Source organism: Amblyomma americanum, chromosome 4 (genome assembly GCF_052857255.1).
Source record: "Amblyomma americanum isolate KBUSLIRL-KWMA chromosome 4, ASM5285725v1, whole genome shotgun sequence".
Classification (NCBI taxonomy): Eukaryota; Metazoa; Arthropoda; class Arachnida; order Ixodida; family Ixodidae; genus Amblyomma; species Amblyomma americanum.
In genome coordinates, this window is record NC_135500.1 from 172356346 (window position 1) to 172376301 (window position 19956).

Sequence of the window (19956 nt, forward strand, 5' to 3'; positions counted from 1 at the left end):
GCAGCCGAAATGGTGTATGGGACTACCGTCCCTTTTCCAGGCGAGTTCTTCATTCCGGCCCGTACCGACGACATCTCGCCAGCTGCCTACATGGAACAACTACGCCTGCTCTTCGGGCGCCTGCAACCCGTCCCCACACGTCCATCGACTCACCAAGTCCGTAGCGGCACTATCACCATCAGCAATGCTGCGCCGTCAAGGCTCGTGGCATGCGCTCGCGCTGGCTACGTGGGGCCACGTGCGGCGTAGAATATAGTTGATTCTTGGTTCGGGGCCTGTTCGCTTCGTCCGCGTCGCGGTTCGTTAACTTTTAGAAGACTAAGTCTCTGTCCTTCTACAACTGCTAGCAAGAGACCGTGAGGGGGATCACCGAACGACAATTTTCACAAAGCGATTGTTAGGCCATTCTACTCTAATTTACCATTCTCGGCGGTCTCTCGAGACTGTATTCGCTTGGCAAACCAGACAAAGCGGACGCATTCCCCTTTTGGAACCCACCTTAATATCTCGCTTAGGTGTCTATGGCACATCTTCGACATGGCTGGCACAATGTAACTGGTTTGGTTTATGGGGGTTTAACGTCCCAAAGCGACTCAGGATATGAGAGACGCTGTAGTGAAGGGCTCCGTAAATTTCTACCATCTGGGGTTCTTTAAAGTGCACTGACATCGAACAGTACATGGACCTCTAGAATTTCGCCTCCACCGAAATTCGACCGCCGCGACCGGGATTGAACCCGCGTCTTTCTGGCCAGCAGCCGAGCACCATAACCACTCAGCCACCACGGCAGCTCCACACAGTAACTATTCGAAATCTACGTTGAATTCACCACCTTGCTTCCCTACAGTTGAGTTGCCGAGGAGATACAAAATCTCTTTGTGGCGTTGACGTGTGGGTGAAGTATTTGACATTGCGAACCCATTGCTCCTGCATAATATAAGGTAAATGGCTGTTCAAGTAGTTCATTAGTGGTTCTGCACGACATCCGCACTATTGATCAAATTACAAAGGGCATTATTAGTAATAAGATGTTGTGGTCTCAGAAGTAGCTTATTGCTCATGGATGCGATTTCAACATGCCTTGATGGGACTTTGACCAAGAGCAATGCGCCACTGAGTCGCTTGCTATATTCACCAGTAGAAAGCTGCTTTTCTCTACAGTGTTCTTTCTTCTCCTATTAGAGAACACGTAGACGAAGGAGGCCTTCTTGTCACATTATCGATCCCTGCTAAACTTGTAAACGTCATTTTCTTCCTGTTTTTTGCACCTATTTATAAGTACCTGTACTTTAATTTGTTTCTCTTTTTCTTGTTGCTGTTTATTTTGTGTTTTTTTAATGTTCTCCCACTCCCCTATCTAATGCCCTCGGGTCCTGAGGGTACAAAAATAAATAAATAATTTACACTCTTGGTTTCCGGCAGGCTTTGGTGCTTTCCTGTTTAGGTAATTATAGCAGCATACCATTAAATAGTCTGGAATGTACTGCATATGAATAATATGGCAGTCTGTACTCCTTTTCTCGGGACTTGATCAGTCTCCATCGACCAATCCAGTCGTCATTTGGTTTCCACAAATGGCAGCGCCGGGTGTATCACCGGGCTCCTCTCGCCTCCTTCGCCTGCAGTAGCGTATAAAATCGCTTCGTTTTCATCACGTCCACACTTTGCTATAGATAGCCTGTTTTTTTAAATGTACACTTACCATGTGAGCGCCACGAAACTTGAGTGCAGCTCCGAGCAATATTGGTGTAAAAAACAGAACAAAAAAATCCTTATTAAAAATGTACTCAACCTTGGGGGATTCCCCTAAAAAACATTTGACGAAAAACACTCCTAGCTCAAATCATCTTGCTGGAGAGCCAATGATTTGCAAAGTGGATTATAACTATTTCATTTCTGCGCGCACCTGGAATGTAAACGTGGTAAGATCCGGCGCGTACTACGTGTTTAAAATTAGGTAAGCGCCATGAAAAGTTGTAGCCCTACATAAGTGCGGCGCTGTTGACAACCTTAACTTGCAGACCTATTTCAGCGCTTCCTGTATTTTGTAAGATATCTCGGTCAGTGCTAAATAACACTAAAGAAGAACAAGCGTTTGATTCAATCAACCACGATGTCTGGCTGAAAAAGTTACGTTCGTAGGGAAATAGAGGTGTTCCGCATGCGTTAATGAAACACTACCTCATCACTCGAACGCAGTTCGTTTTCCTACGATAATCACGCTCTAAGTGTCGTGTCATAAACTGTGGGGTTCCTCTGGCTAAATCCAGGATCCAGGATAACTTACACTTTACATCAATGACATAGTGAACATTCCAAATACCCGACACAATGTGTTATATGCTGACAACACGGGCGCTTTTCTCCTTGGGCAAAACATGAAACATTTTAGTAAGACTGCCGATAGTCAGAAGGATGACCTAAAAAACTCGTTAAATGCGAACATTGCAATTAAACTGTAATAAAACTAAGTGTGCCATATTTAGACCAAAGCGAAAGCAGCTGACGAGTAGCTACGATTTGAATGTCGAAGATAGTGTCATTGAAAGCACTACCTTCAACAAATTTTTGGGTGTGTGGTTTAATGAGAATTTTTATTGGGCTATTCACGTTGAATCCCTGCTCTCAGGTACTAGTGGAGCGAAATGAATTATAAACTTGTTGAAGCACTTTACTCTATCGTGCCTGAAAAAGCAACATGTAATACCCCCCTATGTAATACCCTCTCGAGGGCCTTTAGGGGTATTCTGTATAAATAAATAAATAAATAAATAAATAATTAAATAAATAAATAAATAAATAAATAAATAAATAAATAAATAAATTATTGTCTATTACTCTCAGTGTGACCAGTACTCGCTTTTGGCCTGGGGCGCCAACACTAAAAGAAACCTCAAAGTAGTTTTTAGGCTGCAAAAAAGGCTGCAACATCTGTAACCTCGACTTCCTTGCGTATACTACGCCAATATTTTAATAAGATAGGAATACTTGCTATATAATACCTATTTTTACATAAATTGTCGCTCGAAGCATTTTGTCTCAGACAGAGCAGCAAAGAATTCTTTAGCAATAAATTTTCCACAAAACAAACGACATACGACTTCAGACATGAAACAATTTCTGTACCACAAATCCTCACTAACTACGGAACATAGACCTTGAATTTTCAAATACCTACGATGTTTAACAACCACCCGAGTGTCCTACGGAAGCTGAAACATGTCATTTTATAGTGAATTTAAAACACATGTGAAAATTTATTTTTGAAGAGCTTTTCTACTTGATATCTTCATATGTGTCAAGTTTTATTTGCCTTAAAATCGTTAGAAAAAGATTTTCGTATCCCTTGTTTGAAATTCCTTCTTAGATTACAGCGTTCTCAGATGCTGTTTATTGTGTCTCTCCTTTTTGAATGAAATTGCTCCTTGCTGGGCTGTATTTTCCTTTTCTTTCTTTGTCGGGTATTCTATAAAAGCTTTGGTTGTGGTCGTCTCTGTCAGGCAAAAAATATTGATTTTTCCCCTCAGCACCTCAGACTACTGTATGTCTCAAAGAACAAAAAAAAATTCACATTCAAATTGTGAATTCGCGTGTTGTATAGTACAGGCCGGGAGTTATAGTTCTTGGAGTTAAGGCAAGGTTATCTCTTTCTCGTGTTTTTATCTATTTCTCTCGACAGGGTGCGCCCTTTTCTGAGTTTTAAAGTACGCTCTGCTCAACGTGGCCATGTCGCCAATCCCTATTTGATGTTGTGCATTGCTCCAAGCATATAGCGTCACATTTATCGCTGTACTGATTAAGGCAGCGTTCTCAAAACTGAAGAGACTTCATGTCCGAGTACACCGCACGCCCTTGCTACAGTCCGATAATAACATGCGTTTCAAGTTTAAAGAACATCGGTATGGGCAGTCCGATATTCTGCTTCCAAGAGGACAGATATCAGAAAACTGATTTTTTTTTAGCGTTGTTTCGTTGGAGCTTTAGGGCAGACGTTAGTGCCGCTTTGTTTTCTTCCCAAGGTTTTGCGCTGAAAGGAACAGAGGAGCACTTTTGACGCGAGATTTCTAAGATGTTTTGTCATTCGCTGATTTAAGATTTTTGTGAATTATTGAGGCTTTCAAATCTGTCGCGGCCGTTACACGCCCAGCACGGAGTGATGCGCTCGCTCAGCCTTAGCACGCAAGTCCTGCTTCCCCTTAGGCAGGGAACAGTTTATTAGAAAAAGCGTGTTTTGTCTCTTAGCGATTGATATGGTCTCAAGGCGATGACAAATTCCGCGTTTGTATGGCGGCGGCGAGCGTGCTTTTCCTAGCACGCTAGAGAGGAGACTGATGCACACGGAGGCCTATTTGTGAAATGAAAGGGAAGACTTTGATAGATGGGGCAAGAGCAGTGTTTTGATCACGAGCACACTACCGGGGAGGTGCTCTGCACGCACGAGTGGCGTCGTTTCTTGAGAGCCTGCACGGCAGATTATAGGCAGAATGGGTCGGTGGTTGCCAGTGGCTAGGAAGCTGCGGGTCGATATGGGCGTGGCGGTAAGGTTTATTGATTTTGATCGCTGGTAAAGCACGATGGCAGTGCTGGCGCAGGAAGTAGAATTGGCTTCAACGAGCATAGGTTTTCGTGATTGAAAGGTACGAACACTATTATAAGGAGCAACATATTACCGACATGCAGGCAGCAAATGCTCTTGTGCAATGTGTGTGTGCCATACTTTCGAGAGCCGTGCACACACCACTCACACGTTACATAATGTGCGGTCTCCCGCAGTGCCAACCTCCCAAATATAATTTCAAAGAAGGCTACTTTGGCTCTCTTCTATTATAGAGTACTCTACAACATTATGACAGGTAACTGCAAAAATCAGTGAAAAAAAATTTTTCCTGCCTTGGCACTTGTCTGCCTCACTCTGGCGACAAGTTGCGCACATTAGCTAATTTTTGTTAAACACACTAAAAAAGCACTGCAACTAAAACTAGTCTAAAGGACACTGGACAGGTACCCTGGACATGAGGTCGTTTTATACTAACTAATAAATAACGTTGTCTTCTTCCTGCAAGTAATTTTACCTTTGGCCATTGATCTAAATATATTTTTCAGGTGTGATACGGGAGTTAAAGTTAAACGGGTTTTGGAATCCGATTTGGCTGTGAAATTTCATGTTCCTTGTACAGTCTTCTTAAAATGTTCCCGGATCATTAGAATTGCTGACTTCCTGTGCAATGGAGCATTTACACCATTCCTGAAGCTCTAAAGCTGAAGATGATTCAGGGCGAGAGTTTGACGAAAGGAAAATCGGCTTCTCTTTTTTTAACTGGAAGCGAACGGCTCCATTTTTTATAAAAAAGTCGTAATCACTAGCGGAAAGAGAAGGTTGATTAAAGCCTTCAGTTTTTATTTCTTAGTTCAAAAAAAATCATCCCTACATCTAACAATTATACAATGAAGACTATCCCGTGCCGCTATTTAAAACGGTATCCGTGTATGGAGAACTATATATCTTAAATCCCACTCTCTCTTCTTCTATTATGCTAAAGATAGGACTGAAAAACTGCTTATTTTGTGTCACAAACTCATGTGCAGCGTATCCCATTCCCGGAAATGTTTTCGCTTTATTAGCCATAAAAATACGCATTTCAGAAAGTTCATAGTTTCTATGTGTCGAGCTACAAGTGTCTAAGCCTGTTTGATTTTTTTATTTTGATTTAGTTTTATGTTTATGGGCTCCCAAAACGACTCAGAACATGAAGAACGCTGTAGGGAAGGACTCCAGATAATTTCGACCAGATGTGGTCTTTCAACGTGCATTTGAGATCAAGACGTATATACGGCTTACATAAAAGTGTGGAAAATTCCGTTGTTAGTCAGCGCCTGTGCCTGCCTTTCCGTTCGTCCCTAGTCTTGTTCCCAGCGCTGTTCTTTTAGGTATGCAGTAGCAACCAGCATGGCGCCCTGCTCTTGCCTCTTAACTGCAGCAATTTTTTTTCATTTATCGTCATTGCTATCATTTTTGAATTACATTATTTTTTACTCTTCAGCACAAAAGATCCTGCACGACATTCGACGCATGCAATGTCCTTCGATTCGAATTCTATTAACTTTCCTAGTGTGACAGGGGCACAAATTAATGTCACTGCTGAATACTAATGTGACTGCTGAACGTTATGTCATAAGGAGGAGAAAAAAATTACTCGGTTCAATTTCTCAATGAAATCAGGTTAGAAAACACGTCGTCCGAACAAAACAACAGAAGTTCGAAAGTACAAGCTCGAAAACTCTCTCGGTACGTGCTCATTGCATTTAGTTTTTGCGTTGCGGGTAGTTTGTCCCAGCTTCGTTACGTGCCCCTTCTATCCAACAGAGGCAGTGAGTTCAATGCCGTAAGTGGGCGGATATCAAGTGGCACGCATAAAACATGCCCGACGGCCGGAAAACTTGGTCAACGCACGTTGCCACTACATTAGAAAATATCAATGCGGGTGAGCAACCATGGATACAGTGAGTGAACGAGTGAAACTTCTGCGAATAAGAAGATAACAAACGTCCGGCTTGTCTTTCAGAGACGGCCCCGTTTCATTCTGCTAATGTGCCTGTCAGAGGAAGGATGCGTAGAATGACTCGTGCGGTTGAAACACGCAGATACCGCCAAGTAAGGCGCCAGTAAGCCGTGTGCCTAGCTTTTGAGCTCAGTTCAGTTTGCATATCTTTGATCACAAAATATCAGCCTCATGAGCAACAAGATGCGCTGATAAATACGCCTTTGCGAACCAATTTTAGATAATGTTTGCAGCACTGGGCAACTCGTAGTAAACAGCATTTCGAAAAGAGGGCGAAGCTAATCTAGAGTGCTACCTCGTAACCTAAAAGGCGCACCTTCGGCTATTGTTAACATGGACATAAGGTAGTATTCTTAGACGCTACTTTTCACCAATAATGAAGGCTGTCCTAACGAGCATGTGCTAAGCGCTCTAATCCCACTTTGAACATCCCATTGAGAACAGCAGTATAACGCCAAAGTGGAATAAATGCGGTTTTATTTGTTCATTCCTTTAAAAGCAAGCCTTTATTCAGGTTAAACAGTATTAGCTGAAGCAAAGCTATTTATCCGCTTACTGATTGCTGGTGCTTTAAAAACTAAACTTTATAAGAAGAGAAGGGTACGAAATGAAACGCTCGTTATGAGATACACATGAAACAAGCCAACAGCATTACAAACCAAGGAAATCATTGCGGTGTTTTATTTGTGGTGTTAATAAACGGGAAGTTCCGGTCATGGGTTTGGATCCCACCGGTGGGATGCGGTTTGTTTTTCTTTTGCTGTGAAATCAGTTATCTTGCAGGCATAAATTATTAGCACAGTTTTTACCCAGTGATGAAAATACAAATGAGAAAAGTCCCTGTGCTTTCCTCGCTTTCAGGGACTGTTGGCTTCCTACATACGTGTAAATGTTTTATGAAAACAAGTGGTCCCACAAACGCAACCAGTCATTATTTATTCATTCCTTGGTGAGTAAATTGTGCGTTATGGGATGGACAGGTTGTTTTACTTTGCTTTGGATGGTGGAGTTACGGTGAAATTCCACAAATAGCTTGACCAGTCCTCAACTTCATGTACACATCACCATGCAGGACTTTAAAGACGTGGACATGATTTGAAAATTGTTCCCAGGGCTAGTCACATCCGCACAAACTATTATTATCATATATAATCATAAGGCTGACTACGCCCACTGCAGGAAAAGGGTCTCATTCATATCGCTCTAATTGACCCGCTGCGGTGTCAACTGCAGCCACATTATCGTCGCGAACTTCATAATCTCATCCTCGCGCTTAACTTTCTGCCGCCCCCTGCTAAGCTTGTCTTCTATTGGAATCCGCACACAATATGCCGGCTTGAAGTGCAAACTAAAGTATTTACAGTGACGTCATATTCGCGCAAAAATAAAATAGTAGAAAGAAATGATTTGAATGAAAGAGATTCTGATCTAGTTGTAATAACAAGTGGCCTCCTCACAATTAACGTCACCATCCACCACCGTAGAGCAGACTCCTAAATCTGCATTTCGCAGAAAGCATATCATTTTTTACATAGAGCCCTTGTATGACCGCAAAAAGTCCGCAATCGTAGAAAATAACAAAGCAAATACTCCAATGAAAAGGCCAAAAAATGGACATCTCGAGCGCTGACTGTCAACTAAGGGTCCAGTAAGAAAACCCAGAACATGCAAAAGGCGGAAAAAGTGCCCTCTGAATAAATTAACCACAAACGCTCGTGTGCTTGGTCTTGTAGATATGGCAGACCTCAGTAAGCTCACGTGCAACCTGATTTGGGTGCCTAAACAAATCTTTTCTGAAGGTGAGGTTTACGCCTGTGGCATTTGTTACATTCTTTGGCTATTTCTGAATATAGTATTTTGCTTAAAGACAGAATGTGCTCCCGTATGCACACTATTAGGCATCGGTCATTTTGTTCAGTATGTCTGGCCACATGAGAGCAGGATTTTAGAGACTACTGCTTACTGACATGGGGCATACTGATTTTTCCACTTCAGAGAAAACCTCTTCGCTTTATCTCGCACAATACCATTAGCGCGTTTTCCGACCATAGCAGGAACCTCCGGACATTTTGAGGTGTTTAAAAGAACACGAAAGTCCTGCAGTTGTCGCACAAATTTTTCAGTTCGTGTAAAAGTCAATTAACTACGGAAAGACTACAAGTTTGTTTTTTGTTGTCTTGTTCTGTATTCGCGGGTGAAGACCTGTTGGCATCGTTCAATTCTTTAAGCATCTCGCTGCAGGCAAGAAACAGGAGTTTCCCTAGACATTGCTCGTAGAAGTTAACAGCGCGAGAGAAAATGGGGGAACATAGAAGTACATATAGAGGCATAGAATACATGCACACTATGTTTTTTCACGTGGTCCACTTCTAAAAGCAATGTCAAGCCAACAAATACAGCTTTCGATTCTCATTCCTAGGAAAATCAGCCAGTCTTAACCTCCTAACTTGATAGCTTAATCTAACTCATTTTGTTAACGCATGGCAAGTATACCGATGAGCCCAGGCTAGCTACAGTGATCTCACATTTTACAACTGTTGAATGCCCGGAAAGAAAATCTAGGGAGGCTTTACCAATCTCGGGAAAAGCTCCAACAAACAAGATCCTCCTAGCATAAAGTTTGATGTCAAGCAGCTTCAAACAATCATTGATGGGCATTGCAAATGGGAACATGGCACACGTTCTTCCGTTTGTGTTTCTAATGTTTACGCCGTTATTTCCTACAGCGGATTGCTAACTAGTTCAAGTGGTCGTATTACGTAAATCCTAAGTCTCTACCATTCCTGGTGGCTTTATAAACAGTGCTCCACAGTTTAGAAATTTATTTTTTCTGAACAACCAACTATTCGCAGTTGGATGTGCAAGCCAAATATACGCTTCTCGAACGCAGTGTTAGTGAGGTATCCCGTGCTGTACATACATGTCGAATAGTAATGTGCATCCCCCGTTTAGCGCTTCCCGTGTAAATCGAACCGTCCCGGAGCACACGGATAAGTAAGACGCATGGGCGTTGCTGCGTTCCCATGGCTGCCGATGCGTCTGACGTCTGGGCAAGGCCTACCCGTCCGCAACGGTCGGTCACCGTCATTCTCGTGCCGTTGTTCTGTTTTCACCCTTGATTCGGCACGGCCGAGTGGGAACTGGGACAGGGCCAGCCCCGCACTGGTATTCGCCTAATGGGAAAAAAGATGACCCGTTCGCTCAGTAACCAATATGCGAGCCGCGGCAGTGGTCAGCCTGTTCTGCTGGGTAATATCATTGCTGTCGGGTCCTCTTCTCGTTGCTGGCACTTTTGTCAGAGCAGAGTGTGGTCTGAATTCTTTCGTTGTTGGTGGCCTCTGAACTTTTTTCATCTGTTTCCTTATATCCTCTTCTTCGCTTTATCCGCAAGTTTCTTCGTATTGTAACTGCGTGGTACTACTCGCGAGCGGAAGCTGAGCAAAGGACATCGGCGGGCATTGAACTTGCTGATTACAAATTATTTGATGCTTATTACTGAGCTTGTTGCGCTAACGCTGTTTGATGCCGCTGTTCGTATATTTTTGTGCAGCCCTTCGTATCAAGCGTACATAGAGCGTAAATTAAAATATTAGTTTCTTTTACTCTTACTCTTAACTTTCGTTGTGAAGGTCCACTGCAGATGAGAGCCCTAGTGAGAAAATAAGCCTGGTAGATAAATACCAGTTGTGAATTGAGGTGTAACAAGCCCACTGAATGCTTGTATTTCGCTCGATGCTAGCACCTGAGTACGTCGAGAAACCTGCAAAATCAATAAGGTAAAACTTCATTGTCACCGTATTTATGCGGTCGTACTTAGAGACAAGACCTTCAGTACTTTTGTGCGGTGCCCGAATCGCTTATTGCAGGTATCAGTAACTGCAATATAACTAGTACAGTGTGTTATTTAAATGCCTTTAATGAGTACGGCTGTACTGAAAGAAACGGCGCGTTTCTTTGCACATCCAAGCTCCTCTGCGGACCCTACTTGTGTATCTGGTTCTTACTATCAAACGTATTCGACGGTACATCTGAGACGGTAAACACGGTGTCAAAGCCTTATAACTAGTGTTTTGTTTGTGATTACAAATTTTAACGGTTGAGTGGATATTGTTTCGTAGTGTTCGGTATGGAACAATATTGGCATTTCCATGTGTTTTACATTAGCCTTTAGTCCCTATCTGCGTTAATTTCTTCTAAGGAGTGTACCTAGCAGGAGCACTATTTATGTATTGTGAATTTTAGTGGTGCTGCGAATTTCCTCCTGGATAATGAGTGTTGGCGTCATCAACAGTGTTTCTGAACGGAGTAAGAGTAATGTTCTACGTTGACGTCCTGGTTAACCGTAATGCAAATTCTATGAGATCGGGAGCGGCTGCTGTCATGATTTTGGGCGTACGGCACCAATGTTACCAAAGCTTCGCTCCAAGGAAGCTCGCAAATGTAAAAGTTACGGCTGGAGTTGCTTTTCGGGTATCTACATTAGAGATACCATAGCGAAGTGAGCGTCAAATTTATGGTTTGTGATCTGTAGGGTGTAGTGTCCCAAAGCGACTAAGGCTTTGAGGGACACCGTAATAGAGCGCTCTGCAAACTTTCGACCACCTGGAGTTCTTTAATATGCCCTGACATCAACAGTACATGGCCCTCTTGTATTTCGTCTCCATCGGAATGCGACCGCCGCGGCAGGGGTCGAACCGACGTCTTTTGGGTCAGCAGCTGAGCGCCATAACGACCAAGCCACTACTGCGGCTGAGTGTCAAATTTAAGAACCTGTATGAACTCCTCTTTAGCATCTGAATAGTTCTAGTGTGAGGTGCACCAGTAAATTGAACAAAACTTGCAATATCACACCATAATTTGGATTAAATGAACATAACTATTTACAGGTGGAATCGGGTATTTATAGGCAGAAACATTGCTCAGAGATTCCTTAAAGTAACAGTAGCAAGCCGGATAATGTCCTACAGCTATACTTTATCAGAATGAACTTAACTTCTTCTACTCCCATTTTGAGCAAGTGTTCCTCAGAAACCCTTAAACGTTTCATGCGCTTTGCGGGTTTTCAAGAACCACAGCCTGAAATAGATGGCAAACAGGTGCAAGCGGTGCCTCACTTCTTCGAGCAAAATAAACGAAGCAGTGTGTTAAGGCACTTCAGCAGCGAACAAAGGCGTGCCGGTGTCAGTTCGTTCCGGCTGCCGTCAGGCGGGTTCATTAATTTACATGTCACTGGGAAAATGAGCTGCATAACTGCGTAAAAAAGAATGTATGGGCTAAAACTGAAGAGCGCATTTCAACTTCTGGCGGTTACAGTGTGATGTCTGGTAAGTATCGCAAACTGAACGGAAGTTACAGCAGAACAGCTGCAGCTGCTTATAATGCTGAAGGATGGCAGAACCTACAAGAAGTGATAAATTGCTTTACCATAGCCGCCCTGGTTTGTTTGGCATGGAATTTTTGAATAGAATTCTGGTCGCACTAAATTTTAGTGCTTCGGTTTCCTAGAACTGCGCGCGGTCACGAGCGTAATCTAACATAAAATATAATTCTAATACATTATTTTACCTAGACACGAAGGCGGCTGACTTTTATAGACCGAATTACATGTCTACAAACTCTTGGCCACCTTTTCACATAGGATGTTTCTGTATGAAACGCGATGAATGGGACTGCATTTGTTGCAGTGGACGGTCCAAGCTATTTAAGGTTCTCTCCTGACAGATGCATTGAAAAACAAGTTGCTAATTATTTCCTAAAAAAACTGCTTCCCCGGCATTTGGTCGCTTTGAATGCTTCCTCATTAATTTACCGTGAACAATGTGTTTTAGTACCTGTGGTGGCTACGTTGCTAATACGCTGCGCAACAAGCAACTGCTTAGCTCGTAGCAAATTTTGTTGTCTCCTCTTCGAGCTTCGAAAGCCCAAGATATCTGCCGATGCGCAAACAATTGCCCCAGTTGGCCTTCTATCAAGTGACGGTGCTGCTTTCACACCCAAAAGGGACGCTGAATACAAAACATGTGGGAATTACAAACGAGCGCCTCCTTTTCTTTCCTGTTATCGGAAGGAAGGATCCTAAAGATGTAATATAGCTACCCTTGTGCCCCAGTGAACGTTTTTTTTTCTAAGTTTTGGGCGTGGATGGCCATCTAAGTTAAAGCGATTTTTTGCTAGAGAGAAGCCGCATACTCTCAAATAGCTCGCTGATTTGTGCTTCTAGGATTGAAGCGTTCAATGATAAAATCGTATGAGTGTTTAGTACTAGAAAAAGATTAAAATTAATAAGTCATAACAAGTCCCTAGAAAAGGATGAAAGAACTTTTCTATAAAACAGGTGTGGAAGTAATGAAAGTAATGAGATACATTTTTTTCTAGGCATTAAGGTAAGGCTAAGAACAGAAACATAGGGCGTAGATTTGACTTGAAGAAAAAAGGACGAGAAAAAAGGGCCCCAAAACTCGAGTAGGTTCACAGTACACTTTAATCTTTATACGTTCGTAGCTGATCTGCTTTTCGAAAGTCGCATTCCACAATGGCAATCAATTTCGGCGACATGTCCGAAAGGCGAGCCAACCATCGAATCCACTGCTCAGAAAATGTCACCGCCTTATCTTAATAAAGGTGGTGCGAAGCTCCAGCTACCTTTGTTAAAAATATATATTGGTGTGGTGACAGAACGTTTCAATAAAGAAGAACCCGTCAGTTGACAGAGGCGAGAGCTTAGTGACTGTCCATAATGCTTAATCAACAAGTGCAATCGTTGAAGCCTTCCAACGTCGTAGGTTTCTGTCAGTGTTTTATTTTTCGGGTCCCCTACTTTACAGCGCACTCACTCTGTAGGGGTGCTCGGGCGTTCTCGTTTTGCGTCTTCGTGACCTTCTTATGCATTCGTCAATTGCTTCCACTTTAAATCTCCTTTACAGACATTCTTTCTGTAAAGAAACAAAAGAGGTATGTACCTTGCTTAGATTGAAGTTTCTTGCGGAAGTGCCCTGCATCTGCAATTTGAGCCTAAAAAAATGTTATTTGTCTCTTGTTATCGCTTAGCTTTTGAAAATTGTGCCTTTTGGTTTGGCAAGAGTTTTTACATAGGGCCTAGCCTTTACCCCGTGCCGAGATTGCTGGTAGTGGATGACAGGCGGCTTTGTTTTGCACACCATCTTGCGTCGCGTGCGAACTTTCAATACTAAGCACTCCAAGAAGACACGAAGTATTTAAAGTATCCTACCTATATACCGCTAAGCTAATGCGAAAAGCTTATTTGTCAAGTCTTAGGTTAGTCCTAGCTACAGTATAGTTCTATAGAGCCGTAGCAGAGTGTGATTCGAGAGAACGAGAAAACAAACACCATTACCCGAAAGACAGCCTGTAAGCTTTGTGTTATCAATGAAATAAAGCCGAAATATTGGGACTGTCCAGACATGTACACCGTTGTAAATGCGCTGACCACTTTTTTTCGGCTTGCTATTTCCTCTTTTGTTAGGTTCCCACACCATAGGAGAGATGTCATAAAGCCCTAACGCTAAAGGCTATGAACTCATTGTACGGCTCGATCATTCCTTCAACACTTTTCTTCGGCTTGAAGCAGAAAAACAATCCTAACCTCTGTAATTATATCTTCTCCCACGGTATTCTTCACTTCTTTGCGTTCGATACAAGCGGCATGAAGCCTTAAGCCCCAATTTAACTGAACAGAGCCATATCGTGCAACCTAAAATCATCATGACTGAGTGAACAAGCTGACAAACCATTATGCAACGTCATAAGACAGAATGCTTTTTTTCGCGCACGTTAGAATAAATTGAGAGCGCCGAGCCGTTTTATGGCTTTGGTTCATGTTTTTGTGTCGTCTATTTAGCACTACTCTGTCATGAAACATTGGTGCCAATTACATGCGTTGCAAGTTAAGCGAGACTGAGGATTAGTCTAGCTTAGCCGTTTTGATAGTTGTCGCTATATCTGCAAATCGTGCAAATACAAAATCTTAAGTAACATCTGTATTTATTCCCAAATCCCTATTTGTATTTGAGATCCCTGGAATACTACATCTGTTTTGCCAGAAACCGACGAAGTACAATATTAGGCGCAAGGCTCCACAACTCGGCAGTTCAATCGCTAATTTTACTGTTTGTTCCCAAAAATGTGAGTTATGGTCTGCCAGCGCCAGCCGTTATGAACGACTTCTAATGTCAGAACATTCCCCGTAAGAATAGAAAATAACCGCAAGAATTCTCGTGCACTATGCGCGACTCTGAAAACACTCCCAGAGCAGTTTGCTTGGCGTTTGCAGATAACAAATTGCGGCAGTTCCTCACGCACTTGATACACATCAACGCCTTAGAAGCTATGGCCATATTAAAATTCAGGAACAAATTGTGCTTGAGCGGCCAGTGGCAAGGCAATTTAAATTTTGGCACACAACAAAAATTCTAAAAGTAAAACATAAACCGCAACATGTAGACCCTTTCTATATTGTGGCATCACTCTCGCTGTTTATTTTTTTTCGTCCTGGGTACGATCTAAAAGTGGTGCAGTAAAGATTACAGGTTCTCCGTCTGGCATAGTCTACAGCTTTAAACTTTTGACTAGGCGTAGCGCAAGCAGCTAACAGAACGACGACGTGATAAAGGAGGACTGTGACAACGAAGGCAACAGTTCACTGGTACTCAAAAGCGTCGTTTTCTCTGCTCTTACCTTGTACACTGTCGTGAGAAATGTAACAATACAAAAGGACACATTTCATGCGACATTTAAAGCTGTAAAATAAAAGCAAATAGGCAGGAGGTTCGGTTATAATGGGAACATTATGCAATGGCCGAGTAATACGAAATCTAATGAGGGATTATTTGAAGACGAAGTTAAAAGAATGCTGCTGCTTATCAACCACTGCAAATTTCGCATTGGGACGTCCACGCTTGGTAGGGGATAAAATCCTTCGAACAAAATGCCGCTTTGAAAATGCTTTTAATTTCTAAAGTTTAAATAACAAGAAATAACAGCTGTCCTTTCACACTTCCAATATTTTTTCAATTCTTAGCAATATTTAAAATATAAAATAGTATATTTTAGCCAATATTTGAGCAAAAAACTGGACACCCTCCTGCAGCCACAGCAGTGGAGTTCCAAGAACGCGCATGGGTTACTATTTGAGGTCCACGTTTTCTCCTGATGACATGATATTTTCATCTATGCAAGAAAATCTGCCGTCATTAATGATTGCTGTATTGCGGAGATAAAAAAAACATTGAGACACTACTTTTCCTTTCGAAAGTCATCCGACCGATGTCTATTCGTAAAGTAAAGCAGTGCGAAAATCTGGCACGATGGTTCAGGCACTGCACTATTTTCTGTTACATATATTAAACTCGCAATGGTAGCCAGGGAGGAAGACGCCGGTTTCCTGAATAACATGTCCAACCTGAACAACCCATGAGGGTACTCCCACGTCTTCTCACAGCAATACGTACAGCACCCCAATGCTGGCCTGTGCCCCGCTATATATTTCCATCTCATGAGTCTGCTCGAGCTGTTCCTCTTCCGCTTGCGCGAGGTTCTTCAAAAGCAATTTTCCCCGTGACGACTACCCAGTACCAGCACACACCCTCGTCGCAACGGTAACACAAGAATTCGCCGAGGAATACACGGGCAACCATTTCTTTGAGCTGCGTGGCACTCTTCCAGAGCCGTTATTAGATGAAGATTTGAGCTATGAAATGGGCCGCACCCAGCACATCGCGCTATAATCAGTACGGAATACGAGGCCGCTGGCATGGAGTGAAGCTTCATTCTACGAATTTTGTCTTTTTCAGCTGATTTTAGCAGTAAAGAATGGTGTAAATGGAACTTTTACGGTAAACTTGAACATTTTATGAACCGATATTTCATAATTTTCTTTTATTTAGTTGGCAGAGTTTTCAAACTGCTGCAGAGAGAACGGGCCTGATGCAATGAATCCTGTGTCTAATTGAGATAATTTTCTATTACGGCACAGAACATGACTGTCCCTTGCAAATTTATTGTTCTGTACCTAAATGTGAATGCATTAGTGCCGCTACATTTACGTGCCACTGTTCATCTGTATGTGAGTGCGCACGTGTCTTTCATCTGTGCGATGCAAACCAAACTGTACTGAGTGAAATTATTCGAAACAGGTGCGCTGCAAAAACGATATGCTCTCAGCATTTACTGAGCAAGTTTAATTGAGTTGCTTCGCAGCGAACAACTGCACGACACAAAATATTGCATTTCTACCAGAAGGCATTATTACAGAAAATTTTATTAAGCTGGGTTTCATCAACATAATATTCCAATATGCAGTTTCTTTCCTTCCTTCGGAGTTCCTACCATTCGAAGTATAGTTAGCTGCGTATGCCAGGTCATCTCTCTTGAATAACAAGATAGAATAGGTTTGCTACGTGCAATTTTTTGGACATCTTGGTCGCTCCTTCTTTTTGCTTGCTTTGATAGATCGTGAGTTTTCATAAAAGTGCCAGATTTTATTCTGTGTTCGGTGAAAATTTTAATAATTGGAGAAACGCGCTGTGATGGGATTTTACTATTTGGGGCAAGATCACAGCAATTACGGCTTTCCTCAGGTCTTCTATCCTCATTCCAAAGAGTAATTAAAACCCAATTACTGCCGCCACCTGGTCTCAGAGACCACTACAGCAATAGTGTGGGCTGTACAATGTTCTAGAGACCGAGGTAAGAAATGATTTAATTACTTAATGCGTAATTGGTGCCACTAAACCGAACTTCATATACACATTTCTTCAGTGATCGGATTATCTATCCATATTCGGGTTTCAGTGGCATCTAGAAAATTCTCTTAGTGTCATGTGCTTCCCTATTAACTCAGTGCTCATGTAATACTTCTTTTTTGAAGCAACCTTTCTTGCAACCCTACTGTATAAGCTGTAGCTTGTGCAAAGATGGCGAAGGTATTTGAGGACAAAACAGTTTCGTGTATAGCTAACGTGGGGTTTACCTTTCGACGTTCGCTGAAACAATAATTCTCTCATGAGAAGTTCAAGCTTCTTTTTATTTTCATGGGAACTTGTTTTTTTGCAAATGCCTACAGAGAGATGCTGCCCTTCGGTATTTTTACGCTAGGCACCTTCTTTTTTGCAAGAGGACATTTATTTTGTAGCTTTTATTTTCAACGAGCACACTTACAAGTCCTCAAAGACAAAAATACAGGAAAAAATCAAGGATGGCCTTTGATCACTCATAAAATACTCCGTGCAGTTAGAGCTCGACAGACTGGCAGTTATAGATGAGTCGCGACAGCAGAGGGGAACGAAATGAATAGGAGATAAAAGAAGTGCAGGAAACTCGTCTACGAGGAAATGACACTTGCGTGCAGCTCGAAGTCAGCAGGTTGGAAGACTTAAGTATCGTGGCACTCAGCCTCGCTTTCTGCTTTATGAAACGCCACTCTATATAGCTCTATCAAAGGCCAAAGAAAAATCAAATGCCTGTCTTGATGAAGGCACCAAAACAGGTGTTTGCGATAAAGATTATTGCCTTGTTTTCGAAAATCCCTTCAGCAATGATACAACCACTTTTCCAGTGAGAGTATCCATACACACTTCAGAATATAAGTGGGTGGCAAGAGATTTATTCCAAGAAAAAATGTGAGAAAGGGGACAGGGGCTCTAAGTCAACGAAGACAAATACAAACGGCGTCACAATGAGCACAAGCAATTGCACAGATAACAAGACAGAGAAAAAGAGGAATAATTACTCAATAGTCTCCACGCAAGGGCAGCCATACGCCTACAAAGGCTGTGAAATCCGGGCAGCTTTCATAAAATCTTAGTAGTTAAAAAAATTTTGACCTTGTTGAAAATTGAGACCGGGAGACTCGCGTGCCCGGGGCATTTGCTCGAACAGCTGTCCCAAGCAGGACGAACAGCATATGAGAGGGGGATGCCAAATTGATCATCAATTCGAAGTGAAAAAGATGTTAGCGTAGTAGGGTTAAACGGTGTTATTCGTAAAGGTAGGTGACCAGCACTTAGCCAGGTGCCCGCATAGCAAAGCTGCAAGAGAAAAGCAGAAGACAGCAGAAGAGGCCGAACTGTTATTATCATCTTTGAAGCTGGAAGACCAAAAATCTGTGGTGCATAACGGTATCAGAAATTAAGCTTTCATGTCAACACCTGTGTTCAGACGCGAACACAAAATATTTAGAGCCAAACCACCGAGTTTACATATTGTTTAACCTATTTCTGTTTTTTTCTCTTTCGGACAAAATGTCTCCGCTCAGCTTCCATAGAATGTTCTTTATGATGTCTTAAAAAGATAGCGATGCAGCCTCAAATAGCAGTCATAGGAAAAAAGCTAATGTCACGAAGATTCGGATGGCAACGAAATAATTTCGTCCACCAGGGGTTCTTTAACGAGAACAGAAATCTACGAATGCCTTCTTTTGCTCCCTTGGAAGTATGACCGCCGCCGCATGCATGAAAACTTCAGACTGCTCATTAATGCAGGATATGTCCCTAGAAGCCTATTTCACTGCATGTTGCGTTTGCACGAAAAGGTTTGAAAAGAGGCAACGTTCTGTGTTCGCTTGCAAAATTTGCCGAGTTTCTTTAGGGCAGTCTTCGAGTCCAAATTCTTCATTATTAATGAAGATTTCTCTGCTTTCATTGTGCACACTTGAATAAGCCTCCAAACATTTCATCCACTAACGTCCAGTGTATTTTGTTGCTCACATCTGGACGCCTGGCGTATACTTATTTACCTCCTTTCATTTTTGAGCATTGGTTATCTAGAGAAAACGTCATGACGACCTTCGTATTTGTATCCCTTTTTTCTCCAGAATCATGCCTTGGTGCGCTTCATAAAATGTAACAATAAAAACAATGTATCCCAGGAAAATGCAATTCTAGAACTATACTCTTTCGAGCATTTATCCAGCATGTTATATTAGGACGCAGCAAAATTCTTTGCTCATTACTCGTAATGAGTTTGGCGTTCATCTTCTTGCAAGTTTTTCTATCTTTTATTTGTTACATAAATGCCGCCTTTTTTCAGCGAAACAAAGTAGGTCACCTTTGATCTTCACGAGGTTAGGAAGAGCTGGCTGTACCTTCAGTGTCATAACAGGAGGCGACCAAGGCCTCTCAGCTGAAGCAACAGTCAGCACTCTGGACTTTCATCTATAAGGCGGCTGCTTGTGAGCTTCATAGAGCCAATTGCAGGGAGCCCAATTATACCGTGTCTTATATATGCAAGCGTCAGTTCTCGAAAGCTTCGCCTTTTTTCCTTAAACTTTAAAAGCGTTCCCAATATTCATTCTATTTAGTTTTGGTAACATGTCAATGCATTCGAAATGTACTACTTTTTTATTAGTGAACCTCTTTTGCGCTGCCATTGTTTCAGGGAA